Genomic DNA, 23767 nt, shown 5'->3' with positions numbered 1-23767 from the left:
TGGGTACAGCCTCAGTGTTCACAGTAAACTCACGCCGGAAGTTGCACAGATCGCTACACTATAGTAGAACTATGATACAATTACATTTATCATATACGAAATGGGAAATGTAGAACTAGGATGAATGAATATTGATATATTGAATTCACAGGAGGTTGGTTGCACCTTAATTGGGGAGGACGGGCTTGTGGTAATGGCAGGAGCGGAATAGGTGGAATGGTATCATTAATATCAGCCGTCCTCCCCTCAGCAACCTCCACTGATTGAATTTGACTTGCCCACGTCCGGTTAGTGCCATTTTGTATGATTAAACTGTCAAGTCATTATATATTTTCCGTTCTGCTGAGAGCACCTTCCTGATGACTGGCACTCTGTACATTCCTATGGATGAGGCCTGAGCTGGAATGTGAAGCTAACTGAAGCTAACTTTAGAAAACCAGTATATCTAGCTTGCATCATAGTCCACCCCTCAGGCTAAGTTCAGGTTTCAGCATGAGGCAGACATCAACAGCCGAGTTGTAGGCTACAACCTGGGTCGTATTCATTAGTTTACTCCGCAGCCAACAGTTTTAAAATGTTGCATAAACAGTTTACTCCAAACGCTGTACAACGTGACCTAAATGGTTTCTGTTGCCAAACGTTTTGCTACGGTGGGCACTAATGAACACACACAACCTGTTTTGAGGAAGTGTAAGTTGTTGTTAGTCTTTTCAGAGTATTTATTAGTCTCTCTTTCAAACAACATGCCTTCCTGAGTGAGAAGAGCTAACAGTAGATTAGAAAGAGAAAATGTTGTTGCTTGTTGTGTTTTAAGCCTGTTTTGAGAAGACAAGTCTATAGACCTATGATACAGTACACTCTTAGAAAAAATTGTTCCAAAAGGGTCCTCTGGCTGTCCCCATAGGAGAACGCCTTTGGGTTCCAGGTAGAACCCTTCTGGCTTCCATGTAGAACCCTCTGTGGAAAGGATTCTTCATGGAACCCAAAAGGGTTCTACCTAGGACCAAAAAGGGTTCTACAAAGGGTTCTCCTATGGGGACAGCCAAAGAACCCGTTTAGATTCTAGATAGTGTAGGAGCAATCACCCTGGGGCACACAGATGGAAACAGAACTAATTCACATCCCGCATCTAATTTATATCCAAAACATTTTAAGGAGAGTAGGCCTATTATAACACAGTCCACAAAACATATCATCAACTATATGAATACACATAACAATATCATCAACTATATGAATACACATAACAATATCATCAACTATATGAATACACATAACAATATCATCAACTATATTAATACACATAACAATATCATCAACTATATTAATACACATAACAATATCATCAACTATATTAATACACATAACAATATCATCAATATATATTAATACACATAACAATATCATCAACTATATTAATACACATAACAATATACTCAACTATATGAATACACATAACAATATAATCAACTATATTAATACACATAACAATATCATCAACTATATTAATACACATAACAATATCATCAACTATATGAATACACATAACAATCGTCGTCTTACCTTTTATATGTCTCTCAATAGAAGTAGAGTCTGGAATGATCATTCGGTCGTGGAAAGTCCCTTTAGTTTGTTCTGCTCATTTCCATATCAGGTTCTACCTGTTCTCTCTCCCACTCCCTGTCTCTTTACAGCTCTTACAATGTGCCTTGGCATACATTCTACAAGGGTCTGGAACTCCAAATGTAGTTCTGATTTAGTGTTCCAAATGAAAACAATTTGATTAAACTGGTTAATATGGTTAAAAAACATTAAGACTGAGTAATGCTGTGATTGTTTTTATTATTTTGTTTTGAAATGTTTGACTTTATTTTCCCTATGTCCTTTCAATATAGGAACAATTTGTGAAATGACAGCCTTCTGTAAATATGGACAAAAGTCTATGGATTCATTTGATGGTATGTGTCTTGCAACTTTATGTAAAATGACAGGTTGAGAAACACTGCATCTTCCTAGGTGCATATGTGAGAAGGAACGCAAACTGTCTCCCTATGTGTGTGCCATCCCTAAACATCAAGTGTTTGTGGTTCATTAAAATGTTTATTGTCAAGGTAAAAAAAATAAAAAAAAGTGTCTCTCCCCAGGGGTAGAAGTACCTCTCTCCCCAGGGGTAACAGCTTCTCTCTCCCCAGGGGTAGCAGCTCCTCTCTCCCCAGGGGTAACAGCTCCTCTCTCCCCAGGGGTAACAGCTCCTCTCTCCCCAGGGGTAGCAGCTCCTCTCTCCCCAGGGGTAACAGCTCCTCTCTCCCCAGGGGTAACAGGTCCTCTCTCCCCAGGGGTAACAGCTCCTCTCTCCCCAGGGGTATCAGCTCCTCTCTCCCCAGGGGTAGCAGCTCCTCTCTCCCCAGGGGTAGCAACTCCTCTCTCCCCAGGGGTAACAGCTCCTCTCTCCCCAGGGGTAACAGCTCCTCTCTCCCCAGGGGTAACAGCTCCTCTCTCCCCAGGGGTAGCAGCTCCTCTCTCCCTTAGGATATGAAGACATCGGTGGCTTAGCCCACAGCCAGTAGGAGGGTCCGGGAAGGAATTTCAACAGCTAAATCCATGAATATATCGCTAGTGTATTGCCAAAAACCACTCAAGAACTTCAAACATAGACTCTGACCTGCCCAATGAGCCAAACTGATTAAAGAATCCCACAGTACCTAAACACCCTCTCTCTCTCTCTCTCTCTCTCTCTCTCTCTCTCTCTCTCTCTCTCTCTCTCTCTCTATCTCTCTCTATCTCTCTCTCTCTCTCTCTCTCTCTCTCTCTCTCTCTCTCTCTCTCTCTCTCTCTCTCTCTCTCTCTCTCTCTCTCACACACACACACACACTGCAGTAATTAGAATCCCTATATCAGCTTTTAGTGATAGTCTACTGTGTCTTCTCCCCTCCTCTGTCTTTCTCCATCACTTTCTCTGTGTCGTCTATTGATGTCTCTCATCTTGTCTGGTGTCTCTCTCCATCATATCCTATTCTTCTGTTGCTGTCTCTGTGTCTTGTCTGGTGTCTCTCTCCATCATATCCTATTCTTCTGTTGCTGTCTCTGTGTCTTGTCTGGTGTCTCTCTCCATCATATCATATTCTTCTGTTGCTGTCTCTGTGTCTTGTCTGGTGTCTCTCTCCATCATATCCTATTCTTCTGTTGCTGTCTCTGTGTCTTGTCTGGTGTCTCTCTCCATCATATCCTATTCTTCCTTTGCTGTATCTGTGTCTTGTCTGGTGTCTCTCTCCATCATATCCTATTCTTCTGTTGCTGTCTCTGTGTCTTGTCTGGTGTCTCTCTCCATCATATCATATTCTTCTGTTGTTGTCTCTGTGTCTTGTCTGGTGTCTCTCTCCAAAATATCATATTCTTCTGTTGCTGTCTCTGTGTCTTGTCTGGTGTCTCTCTCCATCATATCCTATTCATGGTTCTTGGATTATAAATAATTATTAATATTATTAAAATGGTTCTTGGATTATTATTATTATTTGCAGGTTTGTATCATTCACAGCTGAAGTTTCCAAATAACTGTTTCAAATGATCACTTTTATGCTCATCACAGCTACTTCATATGAGCACATGCTCCGGAATGGGAAAAAATATCCTTTCTATTTTATTCAGCTAAATTCAATGATATTCTTCTTACTATAAAATCATATAATGTAAAATAATGTCCCAGGACTCATAAGCATAGGCCTGTCTTGTCTGCTTACAGCCTACAGCCTATGGCCTGGAGCATAGAGAGATAACATACAGTAGGCCACTCATATTCTGTTCTTCTGAAATACATTTTCTTCATATCATGTTTATTTAGATCTGCCTAAAATAAATAATGGATTTATTGTATATATTAAATTGATTTATTAGACTTTTGAAATATAGGTTTTCCGAAGGCGCGCATCAGCGGCTTGTATGCAGCTTGTATGCAGTGGAGGCCTGGAGATGCTAAATGTGTTTATGTTAATTAACGGTAAATTACTGTGAGACCGACAGTCTTTTACATGACAATAACCGGCTGACACAATGTAGTGACAGCCTCAGCCCAAGGCCTGTGTCTGGGTCACCTAAATCATTCTCCTCCCTACCATTTGCCCCTGGCTGCTGCTGTTCTAAGGGATCCACTGGCCTGCTGTTGTCATCTGTCCTCCTCCTTGGATCATCTGAAAGGTAGAAAGGTTGAGGTGCAACATGTCCTTAGTTAGTTTTAAAGGGCGACTGCGCTTCCTGATTTGGCCTCGTTTTAGATTGGGTTCGTTTAGAAATATTAGCGGCCATGACTGAATTCAAACGTGAGTTGGTTTTGGGGTGTGGTTTGATGTGGGTGTCTCTTGTGTGTGTTTACAGGTTCCCAAATGTCATCTGACTGGCTTTGGATAGCCTATCTCAGGGTCTAGTTAGGGACCGTCAATAAATTACACAATGAAAATGAGACAATAGTGTCATATCTTTAAATTTTCTCTTTAAATTCTTTCAATATTTGTATATGAACAACAGTGTCATTGTCTCATTTAAACATTCATTTGTATTTGACCAAGGCAACTCAACTATAAAGGCATAACAGCGCAACACAACTCCAAACATGACAGATACGAAGCTACATGGCCCCTAGGGAATATGAATATAAAGAGACACGAGACAAAACAAATGAGCCTGTAGAATGGAAAAAGACCTCTAATATTCATTTCATTTCGTCAGCTAATGTGAGATTTTTAGATTAAATAATATTTGAGGACACATTACTTAAGGGCCTTTGTATTTTCTAAGTTATGTTCACCTACAATCTAACCACAAAGCTGGCCATATTTTCTCCTTTATGGCTGACCTCCCCCTTCCCTTCTAAGTTCAAGTGTGTTTATGTATTATATACAAATGATATACACTGTGTGTACAAAACATTAGGAATACCTGCTCTTTCCATGACATAGACTGACCAGGTGAATCCAGGTGAAAGCTATGATCCCTTATTGATGTCACCTAAAGCTGTGTCGGTCATGACATTCTGTCAGCCGGTGATTGTCATTCAGATAACTGCCGGTCTCATGCTTATTGACCTTAATTAACATCAACACATTTAGCATTTCCTGGATTCCACGCATAGCCTGCAAGCCACTGATGCGGACCTTTGGAACATCTACATTTAAAAAGTCTAATAAATCCATTCAATATAGCCTACACCACCACAATAACTCCAGTATGAAAATGTATGCATTCACTAACTGTAAGTCGCTCTGGATAAGAGCGTCTGCTAAATGACTAAAATGTAAAATTATTTATTTTAGACAGGTCTAAAGAAACATGACATTAAGAAAATGTAGCCTATTTCAGAAGAACACACTAAGAATTATGGGTTCAATTAGGAAAAGTTGAAATGTAAAAAAGGTTCTTACATTTGGAGAGTTCCTCTGGGAAACTTTCCTAATCAATGGGTTCATATTTGAACCTTTCTTATCATAAATGGTTCTTGGAGGAACCTGAAGGTGAAAAGGTTCCTGGAGGAACCTTTCAATATGTTGACGCCCTCTTAATATCAATAGGTTCCACATGACTACTACCACCCATATCAACAGGTTCTCCAAATGTACACAAAAAGCTCCTGCTAAGTGGTAGTCCCTGTTCTCCTGCATTCTTTAGGGAGAAGAACATCTAGGAAAGTTTTGCTAGCTAGCTGGCTAATTTTAGCTAATTTTGACGCCATTGGTTCTTGCATGAACAAACCCCCTCTGTCTGAATATCTGGTGACTGACTGCCCATGGTTTTCACTAATTGTCCCAGTTCACCACTTCCATAAGGTCTGTAAAGTCAGTCTATTTCCAGCCTGCAGTCATTTGATCCTAGATTTGCTGTTTTCCTTTTCACTGTATGTATTTTCCAATGACAGCCTGTGTTGTGATATCAGCAAGAAAACATTCTGATAAGTGTCATGTTATTATAGGAAGTGACAGTGATTTGCCACTTTTGCAGTTACCTTTTGGTAATTTGACTAGAACATTTCTGATAAAGAAATATTTTCTTTGAGTTCTGGTCTGGTGATTCCCTCCATTGGACGACATGATGTGAATGTCCCCATTCCCTGCTGACCTTGGTAATCAAGAGAACCTCCCCCTTACTTCCCCTACAAACTCACTGGGTCACTCAGGTCTTCCACTGCTGGACATCTCATCATCCAACCCACTGGGTCACTCAGGTCTTCCACTGCTGGACATCTCATCATCCAACCCACTGGGTCACTCAGGTCTTCCACTGCTGGACATCTCATCATCCAACCCACTGGGTCACTCAGGTCTTCCACTGCTGGACATCTCATCATCCAACCCACTGGGTCACTCAGGTCTTCCACTGCTGGACATCTCATCATCCAACCCACTGGGTCACTCAGGTCTTCCACTGCTGGACATCTCATCATCCAACCCACTGGGTCACTCAGGTCTTCCACTGCTGGACATCTCATCATCCAACCCACTGGGTCACTCAGGTCTTCCACTGCTGGACATCTCATCATCCAACCCACTGGGTCACTCAGGTCTTCCACTGCTGGACATCTCATCATCCAACCCACTGGGTCACTCAGGTCTTCCACTGCTGGACATCTCATCATCCAACCCACTGGGTCACTCAGGTCTTCCACTGCTGGACATCTCATCATCCAACCCACTGGGTCACTCAGGTCTTCCACTGCTGGACATCTCATCATCCAACCCACTGGGTCACTCAGGTCTTCCACTGCTGGATATCTCATCATCCAACCCACTGGGTCACTCAGGTCTTCTACTACTACCACCCATATCAACATTCCATTCCAAGAACGGTCGTTGAGACAGACTGGTAGCTCCACAACAACACTTGTTGGAAAACAACAACAGTTTCTCCAAATGTACACAAAAAAACTCCTGCTAAGTGGTCCCTGTTCTCCTGCATTCTTTAGGGAGAAGAACATCTAGGAAAGTTTTGCTAGCTAGCTGGCTAGTTTTAGCTAATTTTGAAATGTTGTAGCTAGCTAACGTTTTGACCCCATTGGTTCTTGAATGAACCCCGCCCCCCCGCAAACCCAAACCAGAGTTTAAAGCAGCACTCAGTTTTTTGACGGCTGTATGGGCGCAGGCCCCTCACCTGCCCAGCCCCCGACTGGGTTTGATTGAATTAAAAGACAGTGTCCTTCGCTCCCGCCTGCCGAACACCTCCCCTCGCCGTCGTTAACAGAACAGTGGTAAAACAGTGCCCAACAGGCAGGGGGCGAAGGACACTGTCTACAGGTGTACAGCTAGCTAGCTACTGTTGTCGCCCTCGCCCCTTCTTCTTCGGCGGCTGGCATCCAACCTTATTGTGAGCTGAGAAACCGGTTAGTAAATCACCTGGTTACTGTGTTCAGTACAATGTTTGTGTTGTATTGTCAAGTTGAAGGTACTCTGTATTAAGTGAAGTTACATTCTGTGTACCTCTGTGTTCATCCTGTGCAGTGCAGTCAAGATGAGCCATCCAAGATGTCCACCCTCAGCACAAAAGGTGTCATTGTAAAATACATACAGTGAAAAGGAAAACAGCAAATCTAGGATCAAATGACTGCAGGCTGGAAATAGACTGACTTTACAGACCTTATGGAAGTGGTGAACTGGGACAATTAGTGAAAACCATGAGCAGTCAGTCACCAGATATTCAGACAGAGCAGCAATGATCCAACCCTGAGATTGTATTGAGAGAAAACGACTTAGCATTGAGTAGCATATAGAGGGATTGATCACATTATATGTGGGCAGGGATTATATTTTAAAGATTGTCTACACACCTTTTGTGCTGAGGGTGGACATCTTGGATGGCTCATCTTGATTGCACTGCACAGGATGAACACAGAGGTGATATATATATATATATATATATATATATATATATATATATATATATATATATATATATATATATATATATATTGAAATATATATGGCAAATAGAAATCCTATATGGATGGTGTTAAGAGATAGATGGGAGGTATTGAATGGAGTTGAAGGATGGGACTAATAACAAATAACAACAAATAATAACAAAGATAGCTAATAATGTAAGCATACTGTGTCCATAATAAGTATATAGGTTGTATGTTGGGAGCTTTTGGGAAAGAGCACATTTAGAAAGATATGGCATATAGAAGCAAACCGGATGGACATCATGAAAATGATCGGAGAGGTTGAGAGTAGAAGAAGTTCAGGAGCAAAAACAAACAAAATATAATTATTGTAAAATTGACTGTGTCCATAAAATGTATATAGTAAGCATAAGCTGGAAGTAGAGGCCTAAGCATTGTTGTTCACTAGTTTACTCCAAGTAGGGAAAGGGGTTGGAAAGTAATAAAGGGGAATATATTTTTAAAAAAGGATATGTACTGTATGTATGTACAGTGAGGGAAAAAGTATTTGATCCGCTGCTGATTTTGTACGTTTACCCACTGACAAAGAAATGATCAGTCTATAATTTTTATGGTAGGTTTATTTGAACAGTGAGAGACAGAATAGCAACAAAAAAATCCAGAAAAAAGCATTTCAAAAATGTTATAAATTGATTTGCATTTTAATGAGGGAAATAAGTATTTGACCCCCTCTCAATCAGAAAGATTTCTGGCTCCCAGGTGTCTTTTATACAGGTAACGAGCTGAGATTAGGAGCACACTCTTAAAGGGAGTGCTCCTAATATCAGTTTGTTACCTGTATAAAAGACACCTGTCCACAGAAGCAATCAATCAATCAGATTCCAAACTCTCCACCATGGCCAAGACCAAAGAGCTCTCCAAGGATGTCAGGGAAAATATTGTAGACCTACACAAGGCTGGAATGAGTTACAAGACCATCGCCAAGCAGCTTGATGAGAAGGTGACAACAGTTGGTGCGATTATTCGCAAATGGAAGAAACACAAAATAACTGTCAATCACAAAATCAGCAGGGGATCAAATATTTTTTTCCCTCACTGTATGTGTGTATGTATGTGTGTATGTATGTGTGTATATATGTATATATGTACAGTGGGGGAAAAAAGTATTTAGTCAGCCACCAATTGTGCAAGTTCTCCCACTTAAAAAGATGAGAGAGGCCTGTAATTTTCATCATAGGTACAAGTCAACTATGACAGACAAAATGAGAAAAAAAAATCCAGAAAATCACATTGTAGGATTTTTTATGAATTTATTTGCAAATTATGGTGGAAAATAAGTATTTGGTCACCTACAAACAAGCAAGATTTCTGGCTCTCACAGACCTGTAACTTCTTCTTTAAGAGGCTCCTCTGTCCTCCACTCGTTACCTGTATTAATGGCACCTGTTTTAACTTGTTATCAGTATAAAAGACACCTGTCCACAACCTCAAACAGTCACACTCCAAACTCCACTATGGCCAAGGCCAAAGTGCTGTCAAAGGACACCAGAAACAAAATTGTAGACCTGCACCAGGCTGGGAAGACTGAATCTGCAATAGGTAAGCAGCTTGGTTTGAAGAAATCAACTGTGGGAGCAATTCTTAGGAAATGGAAGACATACAAGACCACTGATAATCTCCCTCGATCAGGGGCTCCACGCAAGATCTCACCCCGTGGGGTCAAAATGATCACAAGAGCGGTGAGCAAAAATCCCAGAACCACACGGGGGGACCTAGTGAATGACCTGCAGAGAGCTGGGACCAATGTAACAAAGCCTACCATCAGTAACACACTACGCCGCCAGGGACTCAAATCCTGCAGTGCCAGACGTGTCCCCCTGCTTAAGCCAGTACATGTCCAGGCCCGTCTGAAGTTTGCTAGAGTGCATTTGGATGATCCAGAAGAGGATTGGGAGAATGTCATATGGTCAGATGAAACCAAAATATAACTTTTTGGTAAAAACTAAACTCGTCGTGTTTGGAGGACAAAGAATGCTGAGTTGCATCCAAAGAACACCATACCTACTGTGAAGCATGGGGGTGGAAACATCATGCTTTGGGGCTGTTTTTCTGCAAAGGGACAGGGACGACTGATCCGTGTAAATGACAGAATGAATGGGGCCATGTATCGTGAGATTTTGAGTGAAAACCTCCTTCCATCAGCAAGGGCATTGAAGATGAAACTTGGCTGGGTCTTTCAGCATGACAATGATCCCAAACACACCACCCGGGCAACGAAGGAGTGGCTTCCTAAGAAGCATTTCAAGGTCCTGGAGTGGCCTAGCCAGTCTCCAGATCTCAACCCCATAGAAAATCTTTGGAGGGAGTTGAAAGTCTGTGTTGCCCAGCGACAGCCCCAAAACATCACTGCTCTAGAGGAGATATGCATGGAGGAATGGGCCAAAATACCAGCAACAGTATGTGAAAACCTTGTGAAGACTTACAGAAAACGTTTGACCTGTGTCATTGCCAACAAAGGGTATATAACAAAGTATTGAGAAACTTTTGTTATTGACCAAATACTTATTTTCCACCATAATTTGCAAATAAATTCATGAAAAATCCTACAATGTGATTTTCTGGATTTTTTTCCCCTCATTTTGTCTGTCATAGTTGACGTGTAACTATGATGAAAATTACAGGCCTCTCTCAACTTTTTAAGTGGGAGAACTTGCACAATTGGTGGCTGACTAAATACTTTTTTCCCCCACTGTACGTCTTATACCCAGAGGTCTCTTTTTAAGGGAGGACATACGTCTTATACCCAGAGGTCTCTTTTTAAGGGAGGACATACGTCTTATACCCAGAGGTCTCTTTTTAAGGGAGGACATACGTCTTCTATCCAGAGGTCTCTTTTTAAGGGAGGACATACGTCTTCTACCCAGAGGTCTCTTTTTAAGGGAGGACATACGTCAGGAGGTATACAGGGTGAACATTCTGTAACTGTGAACAGCTCATCGCTGTAACCTTGCTCATATGTTTTGTCTAAAAACACCCCTCAACTTGGAGATACATACCAAGTAACCAACTATGAATTTAAAATCAATGTCTTTCTTACGGTGAAGGGGATCAACCCATACAGATTTTTAAAGACATGAAAAGAGTTATCCAAAGACACCTCACAGGGCTTCATACGGATACTCTTGTGGTAGCTGTAGTTATACCCCTTTACTAAATCTTGAACTATAGCCACATATCTACGGGTGTTGTGAGCCGTAAAGTATTTCCACATCCTCTCCTTCAAAGTCCCGTTAAAGCGTTCGACCACTGAAGCTTTCAAATCCGAGCCTGTAGCAAAATGCACGATATTGTGCTTCTTCACGAGTTTCTGAAAAATTCTTTACCACCGTCAGTCTGTACTTTCTTGGGTGCTCCTCCTTCCTCCAAGATAGAGTCAAAGGCCCGAGTCTCCTCTGCCCCACTCTTATTTTTTAAGACCCTTACAAAAGCTATTTTAGAGTAAAATGTCTATAACCGTTAGCATGTATCGATCTCCATCATTTTTATCGGCAAGTGCCTGCATGTCACATAGATCAGCCTGAAACTGTGACAAGGGATGAATAGAAAAAAACTATATTTCGATGAAAATGGTTTTTCGCACAGGTTTATGCAAAGTGTAAGCATCCTGCTCTGCTAGCCAATCGGTCACTTGGTCATCGTTTAACCTGCGGCCTGTTTCTTCAGCTGCAGCTGTCTGGAACCTCTCCTTCCCACCCAAAGACCCTGGGTTAGAGGGGGTATAATACATGACCCTGGGTTAGAGGGGGTATAATACATGACCCTGGGTTAGAGGGGGTATAATACATGACCCTGGGGTAGAGGGGGTATAATACATGACCCTGGGTTAGAGGGGGTATAATACATGACCCTGGGTTAGAGGGGGTATAATACATGACCCTGGGTTAGAGGGGGTATAATACATGACCCTGGGTTAGAGGGGGTATAATACATGACCCTGGGTTAGAGGGGGCATAATACATGACCCTGGGTTAGAGGGGGTATAATACATGACCCTGGGTTAGAGGGGGTATAATACATGAACCTGGGTTAGAGGGGGTATAATACTGACCCTGGGTTAGAGGGGGTATAATACATGACCCTGGGTTAGAGGGGGTATAATACATGACCCTGGGTTAGAGGGGGTATAATACATGACCCTGGGTTAGAGGGGGTATAATACATGACCCTGGGTTAGAGGGGGTATAATACATGACCCTGGGTTAGAGGGGGTATAATACATGACCCTGGGTTAGAGGGGGTATAATACATGACCCTGGGTTAGAGGGGGTATAATACATGACCCTGGGTTAGAGGGGGTATAATACATGACCCTGGGTTAGAGGGGGTATAATACATGGCCCTGGGTTAGAGGGGGTATAATACATGACCCTGGGTTAGAGGGGGTATAATACATGACCCTGGGTTAGAGGGGGTATGATACATGACCCTGGATTAGAGGGGGTATAATACATGACCCTGGGTTAGAGGGGGTATAATACATGACCCTGGGTTAGAGGGGGTATAATACATGACCCTGGGTTAGAGGGGGTATAATACATGACCCTGGGTTAGAGGGGGTATAATACATGACCCTGGGTTAGAGGGGGTATAATACATGACCCTGGGTTAGAGGGGGTATAATACATGACCCTGGGTTAGAGGGGGTATAATACATGGCCCTGGGTTAGAGGGGGTATAATACATGACCCTGGGTTAGAGGGGGTATAATACTGACCCTGTGTTAGAGGGGGTATAATACATGACCATGGGTTAGAGGGGGTATAATACATGACCCTGGGTTAGAGGGGGTATAATACATGACCCTGGGTTAGAGGGGGTATAATACATGACCCTGGGTTAGAGGGGGTATAATACATGACCCTGGATTAGAGGGGGTATAATACATGACCCTGGATTAGAGGGGGTATAATACATGGCCCTGGGTTAGAGGGGGTATAATACATGACCCTGGGTTAGAGGGGGTATAATACATGACCCTGGGTTAGAGGGGGTATAATACATGACCCTGGGTTAGAGGGGGTGTAATACATGACCCTGGGTAAGAGGGGGTATAATACATGACCCTGGGTTAGAGGGGGTATAATACATGACCCTGGGTTAGAGGGGGTATAATACATGACCCTGGGTTAGAGGGGGTATAATACATGACCCTGGGTTAGAGGGGGTATAATACATTACCCTTGGTTAGAGGGGGTATAATACATGTTTTTAATCAGCTGCTCAGCCATCCTTCTGGCCTCTTTGATGACCATAACAATAATTCACCCATTTCAAATAACGACAACATTTCATTTGCATTTTTGCATTTTATTTTTGCGTACATTTTTATGTATTACGTATCCATTCAGTTTAGGTTGTAAAGACATATCTAGGATGATCAATGGAAACAGGATGCACATGAGCTCAATTTCCAGTCTCAAAGCAAAGGGTCTGAATACATCTGTAAATAAGGCATTTCAGTTTTTATTTTTTATACATTTGCAAACATTTCTAAAAACCTGTTTTCGCTTCATCATATTATTATAATATTTTTTTTTAGAATAAGGCTGTAACGTAACAAAATGTGGAAAAAGGGAAGGGGTCTGAATACTTTCCGAATGCACTGTATATGGGAAATGCCATTTGGAAGATATATTCTTGTTTTACTGAACTATCACAATAATAAATAGAATGATAGATCACACATTTTGGACATACTTGGACATTGTCCCAGGTCATTGAGAACGTTCCGTACATCACAGTTTCCTCCTGTGAATAGGCCAGTCTCCTCTTAAATATCTTAGTCTGGAATTAACATTGAGATTACTGACATACACGTAATAACCACTCATTGTACTCATAAATAAGGTAGCCTGTGTAATCACCTTGAAATAACAGAATTATGAAATAGGCTGAATCAGATTGTGTTTACATATGTTTAAGACTCACACTTACCTCAGCCTGTTTCTTCCACTTCATGATCTGGGTATCATTGCCGACCCTCAACCTGTTAACATGTCCTCTAGTGGCATCAGAACATAGGCAGATGGCCATGGAGTTCAGAGTGAAGAATATATTCTCACAGCATCCTCCCCTCCACAGCTCCATCTCCAGGCATGTTGGTACAAACTTCATTTTATTTTGCCTGCTGGTGAACAAGGCCATTGACAGCACCATCCATGTCCCTCTGTCAAGGAGGTCCTGCTTCTTACGTTGAAAGTCGTCTCTGAAAAGAGGAGACATTAGAAGGTTTCTTATCTTAGTTTTGTCTTTTGTCTCGGACAAGGCTTACATGTCAGAGTTGTACTTACTTTACTAATTTACTTGTAGAAACGGTACAACTATATACAACATGGAAATTGTGAAATGATTGATATTGGACATCTAGTGTGAACATGATATTGGGTTAATCCTCACATTGTGGTGATTTCTCTTCCTTTGGTGAGGTCTACTTTGAGGTTTCTGGCCTGGGGAAGGGTTGCCCTCTAACAGGTGGTCATCAAAGGTGCCTTCTCCTCTGCCCCACGCCAGAGTCTCACTCCAGGAAAAGGTCTGAAAGACCTCTGTCTCCACCGGATGGGACAAGGGACCATCTTTTTCCTGCACTAACTCCTTTCTCTGAAAGTACATAGAAATCACACAAACCTATGATCCTACATTGTAGATATATGGTATGGCATATCAACTGAATTATAATCTCAAGTCTAAAAAACAATCACTCTTATCACATATTCTACTACCTTCCCTCTTGATGATGTCCTCTTTGTACTTCTTCACGTGTGACCTCATAAACAAAGCATGGAGGTATTGATGGCAATCCAGGTAATATCTGGCCCTGGCAAGGGGACCAGACCCATAGACTGGAGGTGTCCTCTTCACCTCGGGGACAGGGGACTTTGTTGGTCTTCCAGACAATCTCACCTTCTTCACCTTAGCTGGTGTAAAAGCCAATCTCACCTTCTTCACCTTAGCTGGTGTAACAGCCAATCTCACCTTCTTCTCCTTAGCTGGTGTAACAGCCAATCTCACCTTCTTCACCTTAGCTGGTGTAACAGCCAATCTCACCTTCTTCACCTTAGCTGGTGTAACAGCCAATCTCACCTTCTTCACCTTAGCTGGTGTAACAGCCAATCTCACCTTCTTCACCTTAGCTGGTGTAACAGCCAATCTCACCTTCTTCACCGTAGCTGGTGTAACAGCCAATCTCACCTTCTTCACCTTAGCTGGTGTAACAGCCAATCTCACCTTCTTCTCCTTAGCTGGTGTAACAGCCAATCTCACCTTCTTCTCCTTAGCTGGTGTAACAGCCAATCTCACCTTCTTCTCCTTAGCTGGTGTAACAGCCAATCTCACCTTCTTCTCCTTAGCTGGTGTAACAGCCAATCTCACCTTCTTCTCCTTAGCTGGTGTAACAGCCAATCTCCCCTTCTCCTCCTTAGCTGGTGTAACAGCCAATCTTTCCTTCTTCACCTTAGCTGGTGTAACAGCCAACCTCACCTTCTTCTCCTTAGCTGGTGTAACAGCCAATGTCCTCTTCTTACCCTTCTTCTGGGTCTTGGTTCTTAGTGTGGCCAATCAGCACGGCCGGCACAGAAATGAGGTTTTAGATGGAGACACAGGATCCAGTGGTCTGGCAGTAGGAGGACTGGTCAGGGACAAACCACTTGTCCTATTGTACCCTCCTCTGCCTTTAACTCATTCTAAACTACAACCTACATATTTATTCTCAGACATATTGTCCTCACAACTGTCTGTCTCTCCCTATCTCTCAATACTGTATGCATGTATGTGTGTGTGTGTGTGTGTGTGTCTATATAGTACATGCTATATATCTATTATATGGTTATATATTGATAATTATATATTATATTTATATAATTTACAATTTATATATATATACAGTGGGGAAAAACGTATTTAGTCAGCCTCCAATTGTGCATGTTCTCCCACTTAAAAAGATGAGAGAGGCCTGTACTTTTCATCATAGGTACACGTCAACTATGACAGACAAAATGAGGGGAAAAAATCCAGAAAATCACATTGTAGGATTTTTTATGAATTTATTTGCAAATTATGGTGGAAAATAAGTATTTGGTCAATAACAAAAGTTTCTCAATACTTTGTTATATACCCTTTGTTGGCAATGACACAGGTCAAACGTTTTCTGTAAGTCTTCACAAGGTTTTCACACACTGTTGCTGGTATTTTGGCCCATTCCTCCATGCAGATCTCCTCTAGAGTAGTGATGTTTTGGGGCTGTCGCTGGGCAACACGGACTTTCAACTCCCTCCAAAGATTTTCTATGGGGTTGAGATCTGGAGACTAGCTAGGCCACTCCAGGACCTTGAAATGCTTCTTACGAAGCCACTCCTTCGTTGCCCGGGCGGTGTGTTTGGGATCATTGTCATGCTGAAAGACCCAGCCACGTTTCATCTTCAATGCCCTTGCTGATGGAAGGAGGTTTTCACTCAAAATCTCACGATACATGGCCCCATTCATTCTTTCCTTTACACGGATCAGTCGTCCTGGTCCCTTTGCAGAAAAACAGCCCCAAAGCATGATGTTTCCACCCCCATGCTTCACAGTAGGTATGGTGTTCTTTGGATGCAACTCAGCATTATTTGTCCTCCAAACACGATGAGTTGAGTTTTTACCAAAAATGTATATTTTGGTTTCATCTGACCATATGACATTCTCCCAATGATCTTCTGGATCATCCAAATGCACTCTAGCAAACTTCAGACGGGCCTGGACATGTACTGGCTTAAGCAGGGGGAAATGTCTTGCACTGCAGGATTTGAGTCCCTAGCGGCGTAGTGTGTTACTGATGGTAGGCTTTGTTACTTTGGTCCCAGCTCTCTGCAGGTCATTCACTAGGTCCCCCCGTGTGGTTCTGGGATATTTGCTCACCGTTCTTGTGATCATTTTGACCCCACGGGGTGAGATCTTGCGTGGAGCCCCAGATCGAGGGAGATTATCAGTGGTCTTGTATGTCTTCCATTTCCTAATAATTGCTCCCACAGTTGATTTCTTCAAACCAAGCTGCTTACCTATTGCAGATTCAATCTTCCCAGCCTGGTGCAGGTCTACAATTTTGTTTCTGGTGTCCTTTGACAGCTCTTTGGTCTTGGCCATAGTGGAGTTTGGAGTGTGACTGTTTGATGTTGTGGACAGGTGTCTTTTATACTGATAACAAGTTCAAACAGGTGCCATTAATACAGGTAACGAGTGGAGGACAGAGGAGCATCTTAAAGAAGAAGTTACAGGTCTGTGAGAGCCAGAAATCTTGCTTGTTTGTAGGTGACCAAATACTTATTTTCCACCATAATTTGCAAATAAATTCATTAAAAATCCTACAATGTGATTTTCTGGAGAAAAAAAATCTCAATTTGTCTGTCATAGTTGACGTGTACCTATGATGAAAATTACAGGCCTCTCTCATCTTTTTAAGTGGGAGAACTTGCACAATTGGTGGCTGACTAAATACTTTTTTCCCCCACTGTATATATATATATATATTTATATATATATATATATAATATGTATAACTAGCAGTGTAAATGTTAAAACAATAACTGTTATAGAATAAGAGTTTACTGAAAATAATAAGTAATTAGGTGAATAATGGAACAAATGTAGTGAATGTGTCTGTTTGTAAATGAAACCTAGGCTATACAATTATTGTAATATGTAAAATAAACATATATTTCTATGATTTATCTTTCCTGGTTGTTATTTCTCAGTATCTCTGGACTTAAAATGTGCCAAGTCAATAAAGTTATGCGCCCAATTTTGTGTTTACTGACGCCTGTAATGATCTGCGAAATTTTGATTGGTTGACACAGCATCTGTAGATTGTGTGATTTGATTGGACAACGAGTATTTGGAGACCTTGGTCTACGTCATTGGATATTCAATTGACACATGTATTCAGTTTCCACCTTCGAGAAACAGAAAGGAGCGAAAAGTTGGTGGTTGAATTTGATTAACGTTTAATGAAAAAGTATGGATTTCAGCAAAAAAAGAAAGACACGCAAACATTTTATGATTAATTCGTTTTGGAAGTATTGACCTTGAGAGAATACATAACCTTTTTTGTGTTTTTCAAAATTGTTATTACACGACAAGTTCAAGCCAATTTTGATTGCATTTTCAAAATGATATATACTTATGGCTTATGCCTTAATTATAGTGGCGTAACTGTGTTGTGAGATCTTAACTAGAACAATAAGAAACTATTACTGGATATAGTCAATGGAATAGTTGTTGTCATGGTAGACTTTTAAAACTAATTATGTGGCTGGCCACCCCTTTACAACTCGGAAGGCATGGTTTTGCAGATAAATGAGTAAACGTGAACTACACTCTTAAAAGAAAAGCTTCCTGTAGGATCCTTTAGGATAATATAAGGTTAAAAAATATACCTTAAGATTAATTTCCAAGCCTATACTCTGCCATCAGCTCGTTGTTGAACCGTTGTAGACTTCAGGGGCAGGGGCGGCCTGTTCAATAGGGCGATATGGGCGACGCACTGCCAAACGGGAAAAGGAAGGGATTTTTTTTCTAATCAATTATATCACGGCAACAGTAGTTATCAGTGTTGTAATCTATACGTCTGATCTGCCACATTGCCACACTGCCACTAAATGTCGAATCAGGCTAAAGTCGTGCTTCAAATGGCTCCCCCCCCTTTTGGGGCGATTTCAGTCAGGTTGAAAATCGCCCAGAAGTCTGTAATAGACTCCCATGTAAAATCTATTTTTTTCAAATTTCAGAGCCTTCAATACAATCTCAATGGGTGTCTGTGGGCTTGCACTTACGCGCTTTCGTCATACGTTACGTAACCATGAACGTAACTGAGAAAAGAGTGGATTGTTTGAAAGAAGTTCCTTTTTGTCGGCGATTCGGCGAACAAATGAAGATAAATTGGCAACGAAACAATTAGGACCTCCCAGACCAAATTTAATAATTCAACAGGTTTCTACTAAAGGCGGAAAGTCCTACACCCGAGGATTTTCCAAAAATTGGTACGAACGAAAAAAGACATTGCCACTCACTCAACTGGATGACGAGGGATACAGGCTAGCTGTCCGCCGCCACAACGATGAGGTTAGTGTTGATAATCACAAGTTTACTGGATGTGGATATGGTGTAATAAAGGCAGTTTATTCAGAGGTAAATATATCTGGAATCGCGTTCACGGACCCGTTCGTCAAACTCTTAGGGAGCTATAAATTAAGCCCCATTACTTACCATATCAGATAAGAGAAATTGCTGCAGCTACATATATTTTACATCCTGGCCCTACATAGTTCACTATTTGCATCACTTACCAAAATATTACATGTGGTCATATATGCTTGGAAAGTGGAGATGCCATAGAACGTCAAAAAAGTAAACATTGCTGGAGACACATTGCCGTTTTGGAGAAGACATCGCGTTTGCTAGCGAAGAGATTTGTTGTGGCAAATGAACTTGGGCTGGGAATTGCCAGGAACCTCACGATAAGATATATGCATCAGCATTGCGAGTCTCATGATTCTATACGTATTGCGATTCGATACTGTGATTTTATTGCGCACCATATGTCTGTTGCAGAGGGATCAGAAAGCCATGAGAACGAGTTTTGATCAGTCATGGAAATAAAAGTGCTGAAAACAAATTTGCTCCCAATGTGAAAAGATTGAGAACAAGCTATGAAGGAACAATAATGGTGTTTTGGTGCAGGTACAGCCAACTAGCGCTAAAATATTGCGATATTGTCAATACAGTATATCGTAAAGTATCACTATGTAACTCGATTTCTTTCACCCCAATCCCTCAAATTAACGGTAAATAACTGAATTGTTTGCCCCACATTTAGCTAAGATGATTAGCTAGCCAGCTAAAATGTTTTATTTAGTTAGCAGTCGCATCTACAATAGTTTACTGTCAATAACATGTCTCCAAAAATGACGTGGTGTCTCCAATTGTGTTGACATTTTACAATTGCAATGCGCATCCATGAGTATCCACTTTCTGTAGCTCAGCTGGTAGAGCATGGTGCTTGTAACGCCAAGGTAGTGGGTTCGATCCCTGGGACCACCCATACACAAAAATGTATGCACGCATGACTGTAAGTCGCTTTGGATAAAAGCGTCTGCTAAATGGCATATTATTATTATTATTATTATTATTATTATTATCTGAAGAGAGCCCCGAAACATTGTGTGCAGACATTTTATGCAATAAATGAAGTAGGTTCAATCTAGTAGTTCTGATCTTCTGATTGGTCCTGATGAGTTGGGCGAGGTCCCCTGCAGGCTACTGTCACTGTTGCATTGGCTCTGAGTCGGGTTCTCTGTCTTCAAATGTTCAGCCTAAGAGAGGGGATTTTTGTGTGTGTGTGTGTGTGTGTGTGTTTAACAGTGATGATGTGTGTGTGTGTGTGTTTAACAGTGATGATGTGTGTGTGTGTGTGTGTGTTTGTGTGTGTGTGTGTCCTCAGAGCAAGAACTCGTGAGTTGGAAGAACTGAGAGGCCTATGGCGTGGGTGTTGTCCTTGGCCACCTGCTGACAAGGCTGACAAGATAGGACCCTTTTGTCCATTGTTATTGGATAGGAACAGAACTTATAACCAGCTCCTGACCTAAATAGATCTTAGCACAACATTTTACTCAACATATCATATTCCATATTCACTATAACAAATATATTTACTACGACATTAGCAAGAACCGCCACATCCTCAGCCGGCTAATCCAGTGTGTGAAGTTTTGCGGAGTGTTTGAGTTAGCTTTGCGAGGCAAAGATGAAACTGAGGGCTCCACCAACCCTGGTAAGCCAACACTTTTGAGATCAGTCAATAAATGCTTCTGGTATTGACTTATATGCTGCCCCTGTCTTCATGTTGTTGCTGGACATATCTTTTTTTAAATGTGTGTAGGTCACCTAAATCATCAGAAAAATTGCCCCTCCTGAGAATTTTTTCAGGAGCCGCCACTGTTCAGGGGTTCTTTGAAGAAGCCTTTTCAAAAGAGGGGTTCGTTTTGGAACCAGCAGCGCCCTCGTGAGTAAAGGGCGCTCCAGCGCAGAATTCAAATTGAGACCGTTGGTCAAAAGACAACTGGAAGCGGGAAGCGCGCGGATGGTTGGAGAGACGCGACCAGTAAGAGATGTCTTGCAACGGATTGACGTGAAAGGTGAGTGAGCCTTAGCTATTCGCTTAGCTAAGATAATAATTCATCAAACTACTATCAAATAACTTAAAAACAATACATGATGTAATGTACTCTTGGTTTTTCATCAGCTAGCCAAGCTACATAGCCTGTAATGTTAGCTGGTAATTGTTGTATAAATGTTGGTACGTTTTAGCTAACGTTAGCTACAGTAGCTAGCTAGTTAAAGTTACTGTAACGTTAGCTAACTTAGGTAGCTAGACTCAATATTGAATAATTGTAGTCATTTAAACCCATTATATACTTTCTCACCATCTCCTTCCATCCTCCTCCCTTTAGTACCTGGCTTATCCTGCCCCTGTCCAGTTAAGTGGTGGAGAGTTTGGGAGCTGTGAGCTCGGATAGAAAAATGTATCAACCACCACGAACAGGTAAAACAGACACACACACACACACAGATGACCCAATGTAGATTATGTTCGACTTTACAAAAAGAAGAATACATAAAACAGATCAGATTAGTTAGATGCATTTGATATTGCATACTCATGTTGTTTATGTTGTGTTTGTGTCTAATTGATGTCTTTCAGGTTGGTGTATTGGGGCGGATTGTTCTGTCCTCTGTATTTCAGACCAAAGCAAGACAACGTTTAAAGCTCACTATGGATTTACTAACAGGTTAGCCTCTATAAAGTATTTGGATGTATTTGAAGTGTGATTATAGTGTGTTCTGTGTTACTCCTTTGTCAATCCAATACTAACTGAATAGTGAATCAATCAATCAATACAGTTTGATTATTGTGTGTTTTATGTCATTCCTTCATCTTTTCCAACACTAACTGAATGGTGAATGAATGTATTTGCAGTCAATCAATCAATCAATCAATACAGTGTTTGAACAAAACTCAACTCCAGATGAAGAACTGGGACAAGCTATAAATCTCATTGTGGGGTAGGCCACATGTTATAAAGATGGTTAAAGCTCCTAAACTGAATTACATCATCAGCATGTTTCCACTGTCCATACCTGCCTACACCTTTAACACCATAGACAAAATGATTCATTTGGACTATTAAAAGGGCCAGGATGAACCAAGCTAGATTACCGGTAAAGACTTAGAAGGGAGGATTAAAGCTCCCTAACATGTAATTATAGCAAGAAGCCTTTATAACTGCCCAGATAGGCTGTCTTTATTGAGAACTCTTAATAGGCCAATTTGGGTTGACATGGAAGAAGAACTTAATGCCCCATTTGGAGCATCATATTATCTGAGTCAACACTTAAATGTGGGACTGCAGAATCCCATAATGTCCCATAATAAGAAATATGGCGTCAGATAAATAAGAGACAGACATCTTCACCTTTCCTGACAAGCTCTGCTTCTTTATGGAACAACCATGAATACAAATTAGGAGGAAAGGTGGTTGTCTGGAAAGGTGATTTCAATACAGCTACATGGTCCCCAGGGTATATGAATATAAAGAGACATGAGACAAAACAGTGGACCTGTAGAATGGAATAAGTTATAAGACCTCTATAATTCATTTCATTTGTCAGTTCTTCCAGCTAATGTGAGATGTTTAGATGACATAACATTTGAGGACACATACTGTAATTTAGCTGGCCATCTTTTCCCCTCCCTTTCTGGCTGTCCTCCCCCTTCCCTTCTAAGTTCAAGGTGGTTTATTTGTCATATACGTGGAGTTAACAGTGCAATGAAATGCTGACTAGCAGGTTAACCTCTTGACAACAACAATAGAACAAGTCAGTAGCTAAGTTAATATAAAGAGTAATACAATAGTAATAAACCCTGCATTCATAACTATCCTTAACATACCTGGGGTGTTTCTGGGATAGAGGGTTGATATAAAAGTCAATATAATCAGCAATACAGGAAGATTCTGAGACACAATCACTTACTATTGGTCAGCCGTAGGGAACCGCCAACGTCTCAGGAGATATGTATTTTAGGCAGTAAGTAAAACTGCCTAGGCCTTGGAGAATCTGCCCCAAAAAGATAGACCATCTGTTTATCTGTAATGTACTTATCCTCATATAGTTTACTCATTATCTCCTGGATTAATCTTTGTGTTTTCCGGTTGTGTTGAGTGGGACAATGGAACATAGTGTTTACCATTATCCTATTGTCTATTGGCTTCAAGAAGATATTCACTTTATCCATTGCAACAATCTGAGCCCCCTTATCTGCTGGTTTAATCACTATATTCTGATGTTCAATGTTTCTAGAGCTTGATTTTTTTTAAAATGTGTAAGGTTAAGCTGATATACAGGTCTGGTTCTGAATTGTGAAAAGGAAGCCACCTCCCAACGTATAACAGTCTGTATAGTTTCTGACACTGACTCCAACTGAGGTTCCCAATGTGAGGGGTTTGGAAATAGTATATGAGGAAAATGTGTTTCATAATCAAAATGATCTAATAACTTCAATCTTCTATGATAGAAGTGTAGATCCCTCCGGAGCTCCCCGCAGTCCACCTGTTTAGGAGTTGGTATGAAAGTCAGTCCTCTTTCTAGAACCTCACTCTCGGCTTGGTTGAGCCCAATGGGACATTGCAGGTCAAGACCTCAAATCGATTGTGAAGTAGTATGGACATATTGATGGAACAAGGTCACTAAACTGGTGGTTAGACAGGGTAGATCCAAGAGCAGGCCTCTGCTGTCATCTAGAGG

At 41.3% G+C, this 23767-nt stretch overlaps 1 protein-coding gene and 1 long non-coding RNA gene across 2 annotated transcripts in view; both read left to right on the top strand.

The window, feature by feature from the left end:
- LOC311140987 (NACHT, LRR and PYD domains-containing protein 12-like) overlaps positions 1-23767 on the top strand; it is a 76228-nt gene that overhangs the window by 29441 nt on the left and 23020 nt on the right. The gene's annotated exons all lie outside the window — the stretch shown is intronic.
- Positions 21080-21742, top strand: LOC311142590. Its single transcript, XR_014614348.1, has 3 exons — positions 21080-21099; positions 21415-21506; positions 21666-21742. It is a non-coding gene; the product is annotated as an uncharacterized lncRNA (long non-coding RNA).

The sequence above is a fragment of the Coregonus lavaretus genome (assembly GCF_964263955.1).
Source record: "Coregonus lavaretus genome assembly, chromosome: 2".
In the NCBI taxonomy this organism is placed as follows: Eukaryota; Metazoa; Chordata; class Actinopteri; order Salmoniformes; family Salmonidae; genus Coregonus; species Coregonus lavaretus.
The sequence above is the reverse complement of the archived record's forward strand: the minus strand, read 5'-3'. Positions and strand labels throughout refer to the sequence as shown.